This window comes from Lolium perenne, chromosome 7 (assembly GCF_019359855.2).
Source record: "Lolium perenne isolate Kyuss_39 chromosome 7, Kyuss_2.0, whole genome shotgun sequence".
NCBI lineage: Eukaryota > Viridiplantae > Streptophyta > Magnoliopsida > Poales > Poaceae > Lolium > Lolium perenne.
The window spans coordinates 252,751,567-252,770,972 of record NC_067250.2 but is presented as its reverse complement, the minus strand read 5'-3'; the positions used below and the strand labels follow the sequence as shown (position 1 = coordinate 252,770,972).

Sequence of the window (19,406 nt, the reverse complement as noted above, 5' to 3'; positions counted from 1 at the left end):
TGACCCGGAACTAAAGCTGGTCGTGCCCTTGCAGCGTCCTGTCCGTTAGAACTGGGACTAATGCACATATTAGTCCCGAGCCCAAACACGGCTGAGAGTAAATCTCCGGACGAAAGCCCCATTTTCTACTAATGAAACACTCGGCAAGGGAAAAGAACTAGGTAAAGAAATTTACATAAAATGATGACGGTTTAGTCTTTGACTCTACGCATCAGTCCTCCTATATCTTACAGGATGTCTTCTCTCTTTTTTATCAAACTATGTCTTCTCTCTTTTTATCGAACTATGTCTTCTCTAGGTCTGAGACATTGTTGGGTGCTTCCTAGAGCGGTGTGCAACTGGTTTTCTAGATACCGGTGAACTGTATGTGTTTGTATCTACTCATTACAACCTTCATGCCCTAAAATTTTGTTTATTCATGCCCTAAAATTTATGCAGAGGCCAGGTGTAATACTTTTTTCTGAAAGTAATGAAAGCGCCCCTTATCGAAAAAAAAAGGTAACAAAACTGAGGAGGCTGAGTTACTCCGTCTCTTGTAGATTCGGAATTGTACTTCCATGTTCATACAATAATTTCATGGCCGGACATGCTTCCTGTTTTATTCGGAGTATTAAAGATGTAAGCACACATAGGAGGGGATACTACAGTCGTTTCAGTACACTGCAGTAACCTGTACTGGTACGAAGCATGCATAAAGGCTGTATCCTTGCTTCCATTATTAGGGAGAGGGGGGTTGGTCACGGCACCCGTAGATTGTGCGGCATGGACGAGGACGAGGGATGTAGGGTTCACCAGGTCTGCACGGTCCGTTGACACACACAGGACGGTTAGGGTCCAGAGTACCACCTGGAAAGAAATACACATAGCATCAATGGATTTTTAGTCGTTATAAGTACAGAGCGTAAGCATTTCAAGGAGGAGATGAGGACGAAGAGGATGAAATGAAACCAACAGTTCGGAAGCACTAACCATTGATGTCGCGCACCACTGCCGCGGAACCACTGATCTCGCGGGCCACAGTCAAGGAACCGGTCATCATCACCGCGGAGACGGTGAAGAGAGCGATCTGGAGTAGTACCATGAAACGCCAAGCTCTGGCCAAGAACCCCATCAGAGCTCAGTCTGGCTGGCCTGTGATGATAAGTTTCAGCTGTGTATTTCATATTGCGCTTGCCGGATGGCCGTATTTATAGACATCTCGGTCCCTCCATTTCCATATACTTTCGAGCAGCCGTCTATACGGATGAAGGTGCTAGTGCGATTGTGCATTTTTTTATTTTAAAATAATGGTGGGCACCTATACCGATCAAGGTGCTGAAGATAATGGTGGGCGGACCTGAGTGGATCATTTTTCCACGGTTAGTCAAGGCTGGTGACGTGCCATGCAATTGACAGCCACCGCAGAAACAAAATCAGCTATCCGACGACCTAACAAAGCCACGACGACGACCTGGTAAACCAAGCAAGTCTCCGGTGGTCTTGTGAGGCATGAAAATGTCCACTCGCTAACGTCGCGTCTCATTGTTACTCAAAAATATAGCCAGTAATACTCTACAATTAAAGAAAACAAGGAGAGTTTTACCGCGAAATGCCGCATGATCCTCTGTAGCTCAATGTCGAGAAGTGGATGAAAGGAGGTGTTGGATTATTAGACAATTTCCGTGTGAGTTTAATTACCGAAAGCAACATTACAGATGCACAAGCATATTTAACCACACACATCAAACTAAGCACATGCATCAGATCTGAACATGAAACAAGTAGCAGTGCAAGGTAGGAGAGGGAAAACACGTACATCGCGACCGGGAAAGTCGTAGCAGCAGCATCACCATGGGAGTTGTTGATGTCTCCCATGGCACAGTCGGAGTCGTCGATGAAGCAGTCGAACCGGCGAAGAAGAGCACGAAGAGCAGCGAGCAGTCACGCCGAGACGCTCCCCAAAAACCTTATCGCCCGTCTTCCGATGCAGGATCTCAACGGACGGGGTTTCGGAGGCCTGCTCTCCCGGACGGCTGTGCACGCAGTCGCCGGGATGGGAAAGACTAGAGAGTAGCGCAGCAAAAGGAACTTCGTCAGAGAGACGGACTAGAGAGTTCTGAGAGCTGTATTGTCCAGATCTGATCTGTCTCCTTGTATGGCCTGGGAGGAGAGCCGACCCGACCGCGTTGCCACGCGTAGGAAGCCAGGGACACGCGGCGAGCATGCACATGCAGGTCGACACGTACCCAACTCAGTTGGTGCACCAAGCAAAAATTTAGGCTTCCTTAAGTGTGTCTCGAACTCGAACTCGAGTCACGAAACGCGACGCACGTGCGTGACGTGACGTGCCGAGCCGAGGCAGGGCGGGCGGAGGAGGAGGAGTGCACGAGGGCTCCTTCTATTCTCACTCACTTGGAAGGACTATAACAGCAGCCCTTATATACCACTCCAACTCTCTCCCAACTAGCAATGTGGGCTTAAACTTTGTCCCCCAAGGTTGTCCCAAGCTGCCAACGTGATGGACCTTGAGATTTCAGAAATTGTAGACTACATGGGCTGCCTTATTGGGCTACAGCACATCTACATTCAACAATCCCCCACCAGATCTCATATGCACATCAGATGACATATTAGTTCCATTCACTGTTTAATATACCTGCACTTCAGTGAAGACTGTTAAGTTGAACTTTCACTTAGGCAAGGAGCTGCGCTTAACTACAACTGAACAATGGACTATGCCTTGAATTGTCAGTCTTTGTGCAGTAAGTTTCACTCAGTGCCGGCATGGTACTTGGCTACCATAGCCTTCCCCTCGGGTGGAGCTTATAAGTCATACTCCTCGGCCCTTCATGAGCTTACTAGAGATTCACCCAAATCTCCCACACTATGACCAGTAGTGTCACTCGTATAGGTGTGTTCTTCAAAGATCTCCCTGTAGGACAGCGTCTTCGCTCATCATGGGCCGCTCAGAACACATTAAGACATTGTCAACCGGCCTTAGAGTAGCTATGAGAGAATTGCATCTGCAGCGGAGTGGGAGTATTAAATTTTCTCTCAACTCAGTTGCTCCGGTTTGATTTCCCAGGTCCTAGTTCATGGAATTTCTGTCAACACCCGGATTTTTAAAGTCCGAATGCCTATTATGTCATACATCGCAATGCCAGGAATATTGTTGTTGCGAGGCATAATAGTTAAGTATCACAGTCATCATTCATTACAAACCATAAGTCTTACAAATTGGAATCACATGATCCATATTACACGAATAGTTGATCTGTTGATCAACGAACAAACACAAGTTCATAGTTCAACATAGCGGAAGCGTAAGATACAAGGACTCTCTAGTCCACAGGCCAACGCTTGACGTCGGAAGACGCTTAGTTGTCGTAGGCGTCCTGCTGGTCATCTCCTTGTTCATCTTCATACTCTGGCCATTTGAATAGCCAGGGACAAAGCCGTGAGTACGTTGAGTACTCGCAAACTAATACTAATGTAAGTGCTAGACATTCTAGTATGGTTTGCTAAGCTCTAGTTTATTTGCATAAAGCTAGTTTTAGTTCACAAAGTTTGAGAAAAGCTTAATCAAGTGCTAACTAACTCAAGTGGGAACATTAGTGTCATTCCACCATTCAAGTGGTGATTTCAATTCAATTCACCACAAGTCATTTCACCATCACCCTTTTCAACATCATTTTCAAAAATATGACATCGGAAACTGTATGGCCTTTCCAACCGTCCGTAACCGTGGACTCGGCTATTCGAATAGGTTTACACTCTGCAGAGGTTGCACACTTGTGCCACAACGTCGGGATTACCCCGAATCATCGTAACACAGTACGCGGATCATCAACCATAACCTTTCACTTACGAATCCTAGTATGAGCACCTCTCCCCATGAGCTTGGCCTCCCAGTGAAGACAGACGGTCAGCCTGGGAACTGCACAGGGCTTGGGCCGGACATTCACCTCATTTCGCATCATTTCTTTTGTGGTAGAGGCAGCTTTCGGCATAACCCCGATGACGCTTGTTTAGAGGGAACCCATACTAAGACGCATAAACTTCCAGTTAAGCCCTACCCATAATCAGGTATTGTGGGGGTACTCAATAATTGGAAAGGTATCGCATTCAAACCAACACCATTGTTTTATCAAAAATCACCATCTTCTCTTGTTCACATTCACCTTCAAAAATCATTCAATGGAATGCATCTTCATTCCAAGGTTTCAAATCCATTTCAAAAATCACATTGTTCCCATCTAGAGTAGTCAAGTTTTAATTCATTAGCACTAGCTCTAATTCATGAGGGGTGCTATCTTGCTTTGCTTGGAGAGACTAACTCACTACTCTAGTAATCAACTTGTACTTTGACCAAAGTTAACTATAAAAGTAACTCATTTAGAAAACAAGTAAAAACTTGTAAAGTAAAAACTTGGGATGGGTTCATATAAGAAAAGATAAGAAACATGGTGCCTTGCCCCAAGGGGCTTTGCACTTTGCAAGAATAGTAGCTTGCATTGGTAGTAGCTTGCCTTGGTAGTTCTCAAACTGTTCCTCCTCCTCCTCTTGGTAGCAACCTTCTTCTTCGGCGTACTCTCCGGTGCTACCGTCTAAATTTGAATACGAGTATAATTACTCACTAATTCAATGGCTATTCCATACATCACATATAACACACAAACTATTCTATGCACACAAAATAATCTACTTAGGTGCATGGGTTGTGGGGGTTAAATAGAATTCGCTTCTTTGCATTTCATATGTAAATGATAGTTTCCATAGGGTTCTTGAGAAATAATTTCCTCTCATTGAAATCTTCTTAAGATTTAATTTCTCAAACAATCATGTATGAACTCATATTGACTTAAGTCAAATGTTCATCATCATCATTTGTGAAAAGGATTTAAATGAGGTAGATCACCTCATACTATTTAAATAACCCTACATTTGATTTAAATCTCAAGTAATTCATATAAGAGAGTTTGGGACCAGGGGTCCAAACATCCCATGAATTCATGTGAGACAAGTTTTAAATGAAGTGTAAGACTCCACATAATTTACTTTAATAGTTTTGGACAATATCAACTAGTTAAACTAGTCAAATGATCCATTACTTAAACTAGGGCATGATCATGCAAGGTGACCACACCATTTTATTGCATAAACAATTAGTGTAAGTCAAATGTGAGCTATTAGAGTTGGAATTAACTTAATATCTATTTTGGTTGATTTTTAATAATTGTTTGAATAGGGAAAAGTCCCTGTCTTGTTATTTTTATCACATTTATTCTACAAAGAATCTGGCCATGAGGCCAGTGGCATTGGCTAGATAATTTCTCTAGCTTTCCAACCATATAAAGTTCACTAAATTTGGTTTAGCCAATTTGAATCTATTGAATTTCAAAGTTTGGGAAGTATTGAGAAAGTTTGGAAATGTTTAAAAAGGATTTGAATTAAACAGGCCGGCGGGAAAACTAAACGGGCCAGATTAAATTTAAACGGCCCAAGGCCAGCCCACCACGCGTCTGTGCCCGCGTGGGCTGCCTGACCAGGGGGTCCCGCATGTCAGCGAGTCTTAAAACCCGAAGCGGTATGGATGAATGGGAGGCGTTGGATTAGAAGGGGATCGGAGGGCCGTGGTTCATCGTCGTCTCCGACGAGAACCCGACGGTGCAGCGGCGGAAGTAGGGGGTCGGAGAGCTTACGGCGGCTCCAGCTAGGGTTGGCAGTGTGCTTGACGAAGTTGTGGACGACGGCGGTTCTCCTGGTACAGGTGGCGTCGCCTGAGGTGGTCGGGATCGCCGGCGATTGCTGCAGGGCTTCCGCGGCGGTGAGCTTCCGATTGGCCCTTCTCCGGCGTGAATCAGACGAACGTTGGGGTGGTTGAGTGGCAGTGAGAGGTGGGGAGTGAGCTGGTGTCGTTGGTTTGGTCCAGGGAACCTCCTATTTATAGAATCGAGAGAGGGTTGCGGGGCAGTGAGGTGGGCGACATGGGTGCGGCTGCTCCGGCGAGCTATCGAGCTAGGCGAGGGCGCAGGTGTGTTCGTGGCGTCGCCACGGTCCTCTGGGTGGCGACAGCTTGGTCGGGGAGGGCCTGGCGGTGTCGCGTTTCTTCCATGTCCGTCGCGTCCGCGGCGGACCAGGGTTGGCTTCTCCGGCGACGGCGGGCGCGGGTCGTGGTCGAGCTGTTGTCCAACGTTGTTGCGGTGTCACGGCGATGCTCAAGGTGCTCGCAGGGGGTCCAGGGCGTGGGCGAGGTGGCTACGCGGCGCGTGGCCAGTGCGCGTCCATGGCGCGCATGGTCGCGACGCGAGCGGCATGTCGGGCGATTTTGGGCGCGCGATCTCCGGCGAGCTACGGTGTCTACCTCGACAATGGCCGGTGCTAGGTGGCGTAGGGGATGCGGTGGCACACGGTGGCGAGGTGGCCAGGGCAGGGGTGCAAGGATGAGAGGGGGAGAAGAACATGGCCGGCATGGGCCGGCATGGCCATGTCTTTGCTTGTTCTCTCTCTCTCTCCCTAGGGTTTCTATGCAGCACTTAGGGTTAGAGGGGACCAGGGGACAAGGTAGATTAGAGTTGGGGTAGATTAGGTGAGGTAGATCACTATTTGCAATAGTTGCAAATAGTTCCCGATTTTGGAATTTACAAAATTGTCCAAATTTGAAATAATTCAAAAGGTGAAGGTGTTTGAAAAGTGAGTGTTGATATAAGTTGTATTTGACCAGAGGTGCTTTGAGGTGGTGGTGGAATTGTTAGAATTCAAAAATTGGCCGAAATGGCTAAGTGAGGAATGTTCCATATGTTAAAAAGTGGGGACTTTGGATGAGCATGGCTCTTGATCCAAGATGATTTTGGCATGGTGATCTTCATCAAAGTTGTTCACCTTGATGTTGACTTTGAAATGGTGCAAAGAGTTAGCAAGAATTGGTTTGGGAAAAATGAATGGCAAGGGCTCAAAGTGGTGATCAGACTAGAATTGTCAAAATTGACCATTATCATATGTGAGTGGGATTTGTGTTTGAAATCCATTTGAATTGTGAAACTTTGATTCCAAAAGTTGTAGTAAGTGTTTAATAACATTACTCAACTAATGGTGAAGACCAAATAGGTCTAGGGTCAAAATTTATAAAAATGCCATAGGGCATATGTGAGGGTTTTTAGGGTTTTGCATTTTATGGATTTTCTTCCTCTTTGATTTATTTGGTTGGTGATCTTCATATGATCACAATAGGGTTTTAGAGCATAGCAAATACAAGTAATAACAATCATCATGGCATATCACTCAAATGCACAAGTCCTATGCATGGTACTATATGCAAATAGAAAAGTTTTTGTTGGTTTGAAATTTTGCTTTCTGGATTTCTCTAACTTTCTTTTTATTGAAATTTGGGGTGTTACAAACCCTTCCCCCTTACAAAAGATCTCGTCCCGAGATCGAAAAGAAAGTTAGGTACTAAAGAGATCTGGGTACTCCTTCTTCATGAAGTCTTCGCGTTCCCACGTGGCTTCATCCTCGGTATGATTGCTCCATTGGATCTTCAAAAACTTGATGCTTCGGGTGCGGGTGGTTCGGTAAGCTTCTTCCAGGATGCGAATCGGCACTTCACGGTAAGTCAGATCCTTGTTGATATCCACCGATCGGTGATCGATGTTCTTGAACACTTCGGTCTTCTCCGGGACTTCAAGGCATTTCCGGAGAAGTGAGATGTGAAACACGTCGTGCACCGCCGACATTTCTTCAGGCAACTCCAGTTGATAAGATACTTCACCTCGGCGGCTGAGGACTTTGAAAGGTCCGACATAGCGGGGTGCAAGCTTTCCTTTCAGTTGGAACCTTTGCATTCCTTTCAAGGGGGATACTTTGAGATAGACGAAGTCTCCGATCTCAAAGGTCATCTCCCGACGTCTCTTGTCGGTGTAGCTCTTCTGTCTGGACTACGCCGTCTTGAGGTACTCGCGAATCTTGTGGACTTTCTCTTCGGCTTCACGAAGAACATCAGGGCCGAAAACTTGGCTCTCTCCGACTTCTGACCAGTTCAGGGGGGTACGGCACTTCCTTCCGTACAAGGCTTCAAAGGGGGCCATCTGTAGGCTGGCTTGATAGCTATTGTTGTAAGAGAATTCTGCGTAAGGTAGGCAGTCTTCCCACTTGGATCCGTATTCCAGTACGCATGCTCTAAGCATGTCTTCCAGTATCTGGTTTACTCTCTCAGTCTGTCCATCGGTCTGAGGGTGATAGGCGGTGCTGAAATTTAGGCGAGTGCCTAGTCCTTCATGCACTTTCTGCCAGAACCTTGAGGTGAACTGTGATCCTCTATCTGACACTATCGATTTGGGGCTTCCGTGCAGAGCGACTATTCTGGAGATGTAAAGTTCAGCTAACTTTGGGCCTTGATAGGTGGTTTTGACGGCGATGAAATGGGCGACTTTGGTCAATCTATCGACCACTACCCATATTGAATCATTGCCTTTGCTGGATTTGGGCAGTCCGGTGATAAAGTCCATTCCTACGGAGTCCCATTTCCATTCCGGAATCTGGAGGGGTTGTAACAGTCCGGCGGGTCGTTGATGTTCTGCCTTGACTCTCTGACAGATGTCACACTTAGCGATATAGCTACCGATCTCTCTCTTCATTCCGTGCCACCAAAATTGTTCTTTTAGGTCCTGGTACATCTTGGTACCTCCGGGGTGGATTGAATAAAGGGTGTCATGGGCTTCTTGCAGAATGACTTGTTTCAAGTCAGAGTCCGATGGTACGCAGAGACGTTCTTTGTACCAAAGAACTCCGGCTTCGTCTACGGTGAATCCGGGGGCTTTTCCTGCGGCTATCTATTTCTTGATTCTGTCAATGCTAGCGTTGTCTTTCTGGGCTTCCTTGATCTGACCAACCAAGGTGGGTTGCAGTTCTATGCTGGCTAGGAATCCTTCACTAACAAGTTCAAGTCTGAACTGTTCAAACTCTTGATGCAAGCTGGGCTGTTCGGTTGCGAGCATGGAGTTCAACAGACACGGCAGTCGACTCAAAGCATCCGCTACCACATTGGCCTTGCCGGGGTGGTAGTGAATCTCCATGTCGTAATCCTTGATCAATTCGATCCATCGGCGTTGTCTCATGTTCAGCTCCTTCTGGGTGAATATGTATTTGAGGCTTTTGTGGTCGGAGTAGATCTCGCATCGATTACCCATGAGGTAATGACGCCAAACTTTCAGGGCTAAGACCACGGCTGCAAGCTCGAGGTCGTGGGTGGGGTAGTTCTGTTCATGTTGCTTGAGTTGTCTTGAAAGGTAGGATACAACCTTGCCTTCTTGCATAAGCACGCATCCAAGTCCAGTATTGGAGGCGTCGCAATATACGTCAAAGGGCTTTGCGATATCTGGCATGATCAGGATTGGGGCTGTTGTCAACCTACTCTTGAGCTGTTGAAAGCTCTCTTCGCATTTGTCGGTCCACTCAAACTTTCTGTCCTTTTTCAGCAGTTGGGTCATTGGTCGAGCGATGCTCGAAAAACCTTCTACAAATCTGCGGTAGTATCCGGCTAATCCAAGAAAAGCGCGGACCTCAGTTTGTGTGGTTGGGGCTTGCCATTCCATAACAGTTTTGATTTTGGCGGGATCAACGGCAATTCCTCCTGCAGACAAGATGTGTCCCAGGAATCCAACTTCTTCCAGCCAAAACTCACACTTGCTAAACTTGGCATATAACTTGTGCTGTCTAAGGGTTTCTAGGACAATCTCCAAATGCTGTTCATGTTCCTCTTCGGACTTGGAGTAGACTAGGATGTCGTCGATGAAAACAACGACAAACTTGTCCAAAAAGTTCATGAAGATCTTATTCATGAGATTCATGAAATAAGCGGGGGCATTGGTCAGTCCAAACGACATGACGTTGTACTCGTACAACCCATATCTGGTGGTAAAGGCAGTTTTTGGAATGTCGGTGGCTCGGATCTTCAGTTGGTGGTATCCAGTTCTAAGATCTATCTTGGAGAAAACTCGGGATCCGGTGAGTTGGTCAAACAAGTCTTCGATCTTGGGTAAGGGGTATTTGTTTTTGATGGTGACATCGTTAAGCTTACGATAGTCCGTGCATAAACGATTTGCACCATCTTTCTTGTCGACAAACAAGATGGGGGATCTCCAGGGGGATGCACTTGGTCTAATCAAACCTTTGGCTAACATGTCATCTATTTGCTTCTTCAGCTCCACCAGCTCGGTTGCGTTCATGCTGTAGGCTCTCTGGGCTATGGGTCCCGTTCCGGGGATTAACTCTATGATAAACTCGATATCCCGATCCGGGGGCATACTGGGTAGATCATCCGGAAACACATCTGGGTAGCGACAAACGACCCTGATTTGATCCAGAGTTGGCTTGGATACACTTTGGTTGCAGGTAAATTTTCTGGGTAGTTTTTCAGAGACGTGCTCAACTACGATACCGGTGCTGCTAGTCATGGTTATGGCTTTCTTGGCGCAGTCTATCAATCCATTGTGCTTGGACATCCAGTCCATTCCTAGGACAACTTCCAAACCCTTGGTTCCAAGTATGATTAGATTTGCAAAGAAATCTACATCATGGATTTTGATTGGCACATTTTTGCAAAATTTTCTGGCTTTGGTGGTTGATCCGGGGATTTGGACTATCATAACATGTTTCAAACTGAGAGGTTGAATTTTACTTGTTGATGCAAAGTCTTCGGTGACAAAAGAATGAGATGCTCCGGAATCAAACAACACTCTGGCAGGGAGGTGGTTGACAGAAAACATACCCAGTACAACATCGGGTGCTTCCTGGGCTTCTTCGGCGTTCATGTGGTAGAGGCGGCCGTTGCGGTTGTTGGGGTTGTTGGGGGCGAACTTCTTGCTGGTGGAGACACGGCGTTGCTGCTGAGCAGGTGCAGCGGTGTTGCCAGCGAGCTTGGCAAGACGCTTGGGACACTCGTTGGAGTAGTGCCCCACTACACCACACTCACAACAAGTGATAGTGGTCTTGTCCTGCTTGTTCGCAACGGGCACGGCATTGCTTCCGGTTCTGGGAGCGGTGTTGGTGTTGGTGTTGTTGTTGTTAGGGGCTCGGGGTGGAGCGCGGTTGTAGTTGTTGTTATTGTTGTAGTTGTTGTTGTAGCCTCCTGGCTTGGAGTGTCCTCCACTCCGGTTCTGATAACCGGGGCGAGAGTTCTGCATCTGGGGTTTGTTGTTTCTCGGAGTGAAACCTCCGCTTGAGCTAGGGCGAAACTTCTGGGGGTGGCTTGATCCACTCTAATTCGCCATGCGGCGCTTGCGGTTCTCATTGGCTTGGTTCAACTTGCCCTCCATCTGGATGGCGGAGTCAACAAGGGCTTTGAGGTCGGCGAAGGGGATGTTGACGAGGACAGTCTGCATCTCATCATGCAGTCCGTTCAGGAATCTCTCCTTCCTCTTTTCAACGGTGTCGGTCTCATCAGGGGCATACCTTGACAAGGTGAGAAACTTGTCGCGGTATTCAACCACCGTCATGCGACCTTGTTTCAGCTCACGGAATTCATCCCTCATCTTCTTGATAAGACCCGGGGGTACATGGTACTTGCTGAACTTGAGTTTGAAATCCTCCCAAGTCATGAATTGACCTCCGTTCATGGCACGGGTGCTTGTCCACCAAGCGCGGGCTGGTCCAGCGAGATAGTGAGTGGCAAACAAGACCTTCTCGTTGGCTTCCACTCCGGCTACCTCCAGATTGTTCTCCATAGTCTGGAGCCAATCGTCGGCGTCGAGGGGCTCCTCGGTCTTGCTAAACACCAGAGGGTTGGTGTTTTGGAAGTTCTTGAGCTTGGATCCGGGGTGGTCATGATTTCCATGGCCTTGGTTGGCGATGTTCTGCAAGGCGATGAGGTTGGCTTGGCATTCGGCTCTTTCGGTTTCCCGGTCTGCAAGCATGGTTTGCAGCAGTTGCAGCATCGCGTCGTTGGTGCGATTTGGAGGGGCCATCTGAAGATGTAGCAGATTATGAGATAAGAGGGAACATTCTATGGTTCATTTTGGTTAAGTTTGAAAAACATTTGGAAACTTGTAATCTTTTCATGACAAAAATAACATTCATTCATGCAACACATAGTACAAACTACACACATTCTCCAATGGTTTTAAGAACCATTCTCATGCTACGATACAAAGGACGGGATACAACTCACACCTACTATAAGTGGAACTAGTGCAACTACTCCTCATCATCGACATCGATCGGGACGTAGTCGTCGGGTCCTGCCTCCAGGAACTCGTAGTCCTCCTCCTCGGTGTTCTCGTCCTCCTCAAAGTCGTTGTCGTCGCTCAGGAAGGCGTCTCCTCCCTGAATGTCGATGCCTCCATCGTCATCCTCCAGCTGACGAATCTGATCCTCCTGGGCCTTGACAGTGGCCTCAAGTGACGCGATCCGGGCGCGAAGGCGACGAATCGTAGCGTCCTTCTTGGCACGCTGCTGGCGAAGGCTCTTGCGGTCGTTGTTGAGTAGCTTGATCGCCTCACCCTGCTCGGTGATGTGAGCATGGGTCTGGTTCGCGTAAGCGCGAGTGGCGTCGAGGTCCCTCTGAGTCTGGTAGAGCATGAAGTCCAGGTGCTCAGCATGGTGCCTCAACTCCGGGTGCGGCTGCAGCTCCATGGGCACTCCCGCGGCATCACGCCTCACAAGGTGGGCGTAGCGAGAGGCGAGGATGCTCACCACGTTCTGTCCACAGAGGCGCGCAAGTGCCTCCTGAAGGCCACGTGCGAGTCCGTCGAGCCAGTTGCTCTCGCGGAAGGAGAAGAGGATCCTCTCCGAAGTGGGAGGCTCCATCTTGCCCCTCAAGTCGGCAGTGATCACCCACTGCAACTCTCCTCTGGGCGTGTCGTCCAGCTGAACCCCGTGAAACTCGGGGTGTGTGCGCCCAAGGAAGTCAGAGAGGGCGTTGAGGTCGTGCTCGAAGATCAAGCTTCCTCCGTTCCCAAGCTGGTAAAACTTGGTGTTGATGGGTTCATTCAGCGCCATCTGAAAGTGTGGCAAAGTTTTAAGTTGATTCAAATAAGATAGAAATGATTCATCAAATTTTGGCAAAGTCTCAAAGACAAGAGTGTAGTAAATTTTCACAAATAGTTTCTTTCATTTGATTTCAAAGCTAAGGTTTTCAGAATGCTCATTCTAACTAAGGTCTTCTAAGGTCAAACAATGGCTCTGATACCAACTTGTCAACACCCGGATTTTTAAAGTCCGAATGCCTATTATGTCATACATCGCAATCCCAGGAATATTGTTGTTGCGAGGCATAATAGTTAAGTATCACAGTCATCATTCATTACAAACCATAAGTCTTACAAATTGGAATCACATGATCCATATTACACGAATAGTTGATCTGTTGATCAACGAACAAACACAAGTTCATAGTTCAACATAGCGGAAGCGTAAGATACAAGGACTCTCTAGTCCACAGGCCAACGCTTGACGTCGGAAGACGCTTAGTTGTCGTAGGCGTCCTGCTGGTCATCTCCTTGTTCATCTTCATACTCTGGCCATTTGAATAGCCAGGGACAAAGCCGTGAGTACGTTGAGTACTCGCAAACTAATACTAATGTAAGTGCTAGATATTCTAGTATGGTTTGCTAAGCTCTAGTTTATTTGCATAAAGCTAGTTTTAGTTCACAAAGTTTGAGAAAAGCTTAATCAAGTGCTAACTAACTCAAGTGGGAACATTAGTGTCATTCCCACCATTCAAGTGGTGATTTCAATTCAATTCACCACAAGTCATTTCACCATCACCCTTTTCAACATCATTTTCAAAAATACGACATCGGAAACTGTATGGCCTTTCCAACCGTCCGTAACCGTGGACTCGGCTATTCGAATAGGTTTACACTCTGCAGAGGTTGCACACTTGTGCCACAACATTTGATTTCATCCGTCGGGATTACCCCGAATCATCGTAACACAGTACGCGGATCATCAACCATAACCTTTCACTTACGAATCCTAGTATGAGCACCTCTCCCCATGAGCTTGGCCTCCCAGTGAAGACAGACGGTCAGCCTGGGAACTGCACAGGGCTTGGGCCGGACATTCACCTCATTTCGCATCATTTCTTTTGTGGTAGAGGCAGCTTTCGGCATAACCCCGATGACGCTTGTTTAGAGGGAACCCATACTAAGACGCATAAACTTCCAGTTAAGCCCTACCCATAATCAGGTATTGTGGGGGTACTCAATAATTGGAAAGGTATCGCATTCAAACCAACACCATTGTTTTATCAAAAATCACCATCTTCTCTTGTTCACATTCACCTTCAAAAATCATTCAATGGAATGCATCTTCATTCCAAGGTTTCAAATCCATTTCAAAAATCACATTGTTCCCATCTAGAGTAGTCAAGTTTTAATTCATTAGCACTAGCTCTAATTCATGAGGGGTGCTATCTTGCTTTGCTTGGAGAGACTAACTCACTACTCTAGTAATCAACTTGTACTTTGACCAAAGTTAACTATAAAAGTAACTCATTTAGAAAACAAGTAAAAACTTGTAAAGTAAAAACTTGGGATGGGTTCATATAAGAAAAGATAAGAAACATGGTGCCTTGCCCCAAGGAGCTTTGCACTTTGCAAGAATAGTAGCTTGCATTGGTAGTAGCTTGCCTTGGTAGTTCTCAAACTGTTCCTCCTCCTCCTCTTGGTAGCAACCTTCTTCTTCGGCGTACTCTCCGGTGCTACCGTCTAAATTTGAATACGAGTATAATTACTCACTAATTCAATGGCTATTCCATACATCACATATAACACACAAACTATTCTATGCACACAAAATAATCTACTTAGGTGCATGGGTTGTGGGGGTTAAATAGAATTCGCTTCTTTGCATTTCATATGTAAATGATAGTTTCCATAGGGTTCTTGAGAAATAATTTCCTCTCATTGAAATCTTCTTAAGATTTAATTTCTCAAACAATCATGTATGAACTCATATTGACTTAAGTCAAATGTTCATCATCATCATTTGTGAAAAGGATTTAAATGAGGTAGATCACCTCATACTATTTAAATAACCCTACATTTGATTTAAATCTCAAGTAATTCATATAAGAGAGTTTGGGACCAGGGGTCCAAACATCCCATGAATTCATGTGAGACAAGTTTTAAATGAAGTGTAAGACTCCACATAATTTACTTTAATAGTTTTGGACAATATCAACTAGTTAAACTAGTCAAATGATCCATTACTTAAACTAGGGCATGATCATGCAAGGTGACCACACCATTTTATTGCATAAACAATTAGTGTAAGTCAAATGTGAGCTATTAGAGTTGGAATTAACTTAATATCTATTTTGGTTGATTTTTAATAATTGTTTGAATAGGGAAAAGTCCCTGTCTTGTTATTTTTATCACATTTATTCTACAAAGAATCTGGCCATGAGGCCAGTGGCATTGGCTAGATAATTTCTCTAGCTTTCCAACCATATAAAGTTCACTAAATTTGGTTTAGCCAATTTGAATCTATTGAATTTCAAAGTTTGGGCAGTATTGAGAAAGTTTGGAAATGTTTAAAAAGGATTTGAATTAAACAGGCCGGCGGGAAAACTAAACGGGCCAGATTAAATTTAAACGGCCCAAGGCCAGCCCACCACGCGTCTGTGCCCGCGTGGGCTGCCTGACCAGGGGGTCCCGCATGTCAGCGAGTCTTAAAACCCGAAGCGGTATGGATGAATGGGAGGCGTTGGATTAGAAGGGGATCGGACGGCCGTGGTTCATCGTCGTCTCCGACGAGAACCCGACGGTGCAGTGGCGGCAGTAGGGGGTCGGAGAGCTTACGGCGGCTCCAGCTAGGGTTGGCAGTGTGCTTGACGAAGTTGTGGACGACGGCGGTTCTCCTGGTACAGGTGGCGTCGCCTGAGGTGGTCGGGATCACCGGCGATTGCTGCAGGGCTTCCGCGGCGGTGAGCTTCCGATTGGCCCTTCTCCGGCGTGAATCAGACGAACGGTGGGGTGGTTGAGTGGCAGTGAGAGGTGGGGAGTGAGCTAGTGTCGTTGGTTTGGTCCAGGGAACCTCCTATTTATAGAATCGAGAGAGGGTTGCGGGGCAGTGAGGTGGGCGACATGGGCGCGGCTGCTCCGGCGAGCTATCGAGCTAGGCGAGGGCGCAGGTGTGTTCGTGGCGTCGCCACGGTCCTCTGGCTGGCGACAGCTTGGTCGGGGAGGGCCTGGCGGTGTCGCGTTTCTTCCATGTCCGTCGCGTCCGCGGCGGACCAGGGTTGGCTTCTCCGGCGACGGCGGGCGCGGGTCGTGGTCGAGCTGTTGTCCAACGTTGTTGCGGTGTCACGGCGATGCTCAAGGTGCTCGCAGGGGGTCCAGGGCGTGGGCGAGGTGGCTACGCGGCGCGTGGCCAGTGCGCGTCCATGGCGCGCATGGTCGCGACGCGAGCGGCATGCCGGGCGATTTTGGGCGCACGATCTCCGGCGAGCTACGGCGTCTACCTCGACAATGGCCGGTGCTAGGTGGCGTAGGGGATGCGGTGGCACACGGTGGCGAGGTGGCCAGGGCAGGGGTACAAGGATGAGAGGGGGAGAAGAACATGGCCGGCATGGGCCGGCATGGCCATGTCTTTGCTTGTTCTCTCTCTCTCCCTAGGGTTTCTATGCAGCACTTAGGGTTAGAGGGGACCAGGGGACAAGGTAGATTAGAGTTGGGGTAGATTAGGTGAGGTAGATCACTATTTGCAATAGTTGCAAATAGTGCCCGATTTTGGAATTTACAAAATTGTCCAAATTTGAAATAATTCAAAAGGTGAAGGTGTTTGAAAAGTGAGTGTTGATATAAGTTGTATTTGACCAGAGGTGCTTTGAGGTGGTGGTGGAATTGTTAGAATTCAAAAATTGGCCGAAATGGCTAAGTGAGGAATGTTCCATATGTTAAAAAGTGGGGACTTTGGATGAGCATGGCTCTTGATCCAAGATGATTTTGGCATGGTGATCTTCATCAAAGTTGTTCACCTTGATGTTGACTTTGAAATGGTGCAAAGAGTTAGCAAGAATTGGTTTGGGAAAAATGAATGGCAAGGGCTCAAAGTGGTGATCAGACTAGAATTGTCAAAATTGACCATTATCATATGTGAGTGGGATTTGTGTTTGAAATCCATTTGAATTGTGAAACTTTGATTCCAAAAGTTGTAGTAAGTGTTTAATAACATTACTCAACTAATTGTGAAGACCAAATAGGTCTAGGGTCAAAATTTATAAAAATGCCATAGGGCATATGTGAGGGTTTTTAGGGTTTTGCATTTTATGGATTTTCTTCCTCTTTGATTTATTTGGTTGGTGATCTTCATATGATCACAATAGGGTTTTAGAGCATAGCAAATACAAGTAATAACAATCATCATGGCATATCACTCAAATGCACAAGTCCTATGCATGGTACTATATGCAAATAGAAAAGTTTTTGTTGGTTTGAAATTTTGCTTTCTGGATTTCTCTAACTTTCTTTTTATTGAAATTTGGGGTGTTACAATTTCCGATCACATAGGTTGGGTTACCCCCTCGGCAACTCAGGTGGGTCTCATACCCATCTCCCTTGATGCAAGGTCTATCATGTTTCTTGATAGTCCTTTTGTGAAAGGATCTACCAGATTTTTCGCACTTTGGACATAATTCAATGCTATCACTCCGGAGTTCTTCAGTTTTCTGACAGACTTCAATCTCCTCTTGATATGTTTGGAACTTTTCATATTATCCTTAGAACTTTTCACTTTGATAATCACAGTTTGATTAGCACAGTTCATGAGGATGTCCGGTATTGGTTTTTCAACCATTGGCAAGTCCATCAAGAGCTCACGAAGCCATTCCGCTTCAACAGTAGCTCTATCTAATGTTATGAGTTCTGCTTCCATAGTTGACCTCGTTAAGATGGTATGCTTGCAAGACTTCCAGGAAACAGCGCTACCACCAAGAGTGAAAACATATCCACTTGAGGCCCTCATCTTAGCATCTGAAATCCAATTGGAATCACTATACCCTTCAAGTTCTCTTGGATACCCGGTATAATGAATTCCATAACTCATGGTTCCCTTTAGATAGCGCATCACTCTCTCAAGAGCATGCCAATGATCATCTCCCGGGTTGGCCACAAACCGGCTAAGTTTGCATACAGCAATCGAGATATCAGGCCTCGTAGCGCAAGCTAAATACATGAGTGAACCAATGATTTGAGAGTATCTTAATTGATCTTTAGTTGCTGATACGCGTAAAGCACACATCCGTTGGGAACCCCAAGAGGAAGGTGTGATGCGTACAGCAGCAAGTTTTCCCTCAGTAAGAAACCAAGGTTATCGAACCAGTAGGAGTCAAGGGCCACGTGAAGGTTATTGGTGACGGAGTGTAGTGCGGCGCAACACCAGGGATTCCGGCGCCAACGTGGAACCTGCACAACACAATCAAAATACTTTGCCCCAACGTAACAGTGAGGTTGTCAATCTCACCGGCTTGCTGTAAACAAAGGATTAAACGTATGGTGTGGAAAATGATGTTTGTTTGCGAAGAACAGCAGAGAACAATGATTGCAGTAGATTGTATTCAGATGTAAAAGAATGAACCGGGGTCCACATTTCACTAGTGGTGTCTCTCCAATAAGAAATAGCATGTTGGGTGAACAAATTACAGTTGGGAAATTGACAAATAGAGAGGGCATAACAATGCACACACATATCATGATGACTACTATGAGATTTACTTAGGGCATTACGACAAAGTACATAGACCGCTATCCAGCATGCATCTATGCCTAAAAAGTCCACCTTCGGGTTAGCATCCGCACCCCTTCCGGTATTAAGTTGCAAACAACAGACAATTGCATTAAGTATGGTGCGTAATGTAATCAACACAAATATCCTTAGACAAAGCATTGATGTTTATCCCTAGTGGCAACAACACATCCACAACCTTAGAACTTTCTGTCACTGTCCCAGATTCAATGGAGGCATGAACCCACTATCGAGCATAAATACTCCCTCTTGGAGTCACAAGTATCAACTTGGCCAGAGCCTCTACTAGCAACGGAGAGCATGCAAAATCATAAAAAACACATGATAGATTGATAATCAACTTGACATAGTATTCCATATTCATCGGATCCCAACAAACACAACATGTAGCATTACAAATAGATGATCTTGATCATGATAGGCAGCTCACAAGATCTAACATGATAGTACAATGAGGAGAAGACAACCATCTAGCTACTACTATGGACCCATAGTCCAAGGATGAACTACTCACACATCAGTCCGGAGGCGATCATGGTGATGTAGAGTCCTCCGGGAGATGATTCCCCTCTCTGGCAGGGTGCCGGAGGCGATCTCCTGAATCCCCCGAGATGGGATTGGCGGCGGCGGCGTCTCTGGAACTTTTTCCGTATCGTGGCTCTAGGTGATAGGGTTTTCGCGAC

At 46.4% G+C, this 19,406-nt stretch overlaps 1 long non-coding RNA gene across 1 annotated transcript; it reads right to left on the bottom strand.

The window, feature by feature from the left end:
* Nucleotides 1-517: 517 nt before the first annotated feature.
* On the bottom strand, nt 518-1,261 carry LOC127313352 (uncharacterized). Its single transcript, XR_007858912.2, has 2 exons — nt 970-1,261; nt 518-846 (listed from the first exon to the last, which is right to left on the bottom strand). It is a non-coding gene; the product is annotated as an uncharacterized lncRNA (long non-coding RNA).
* Nucleotides 1,262-19,406: the final 18,145 nt, after the last annotated feature.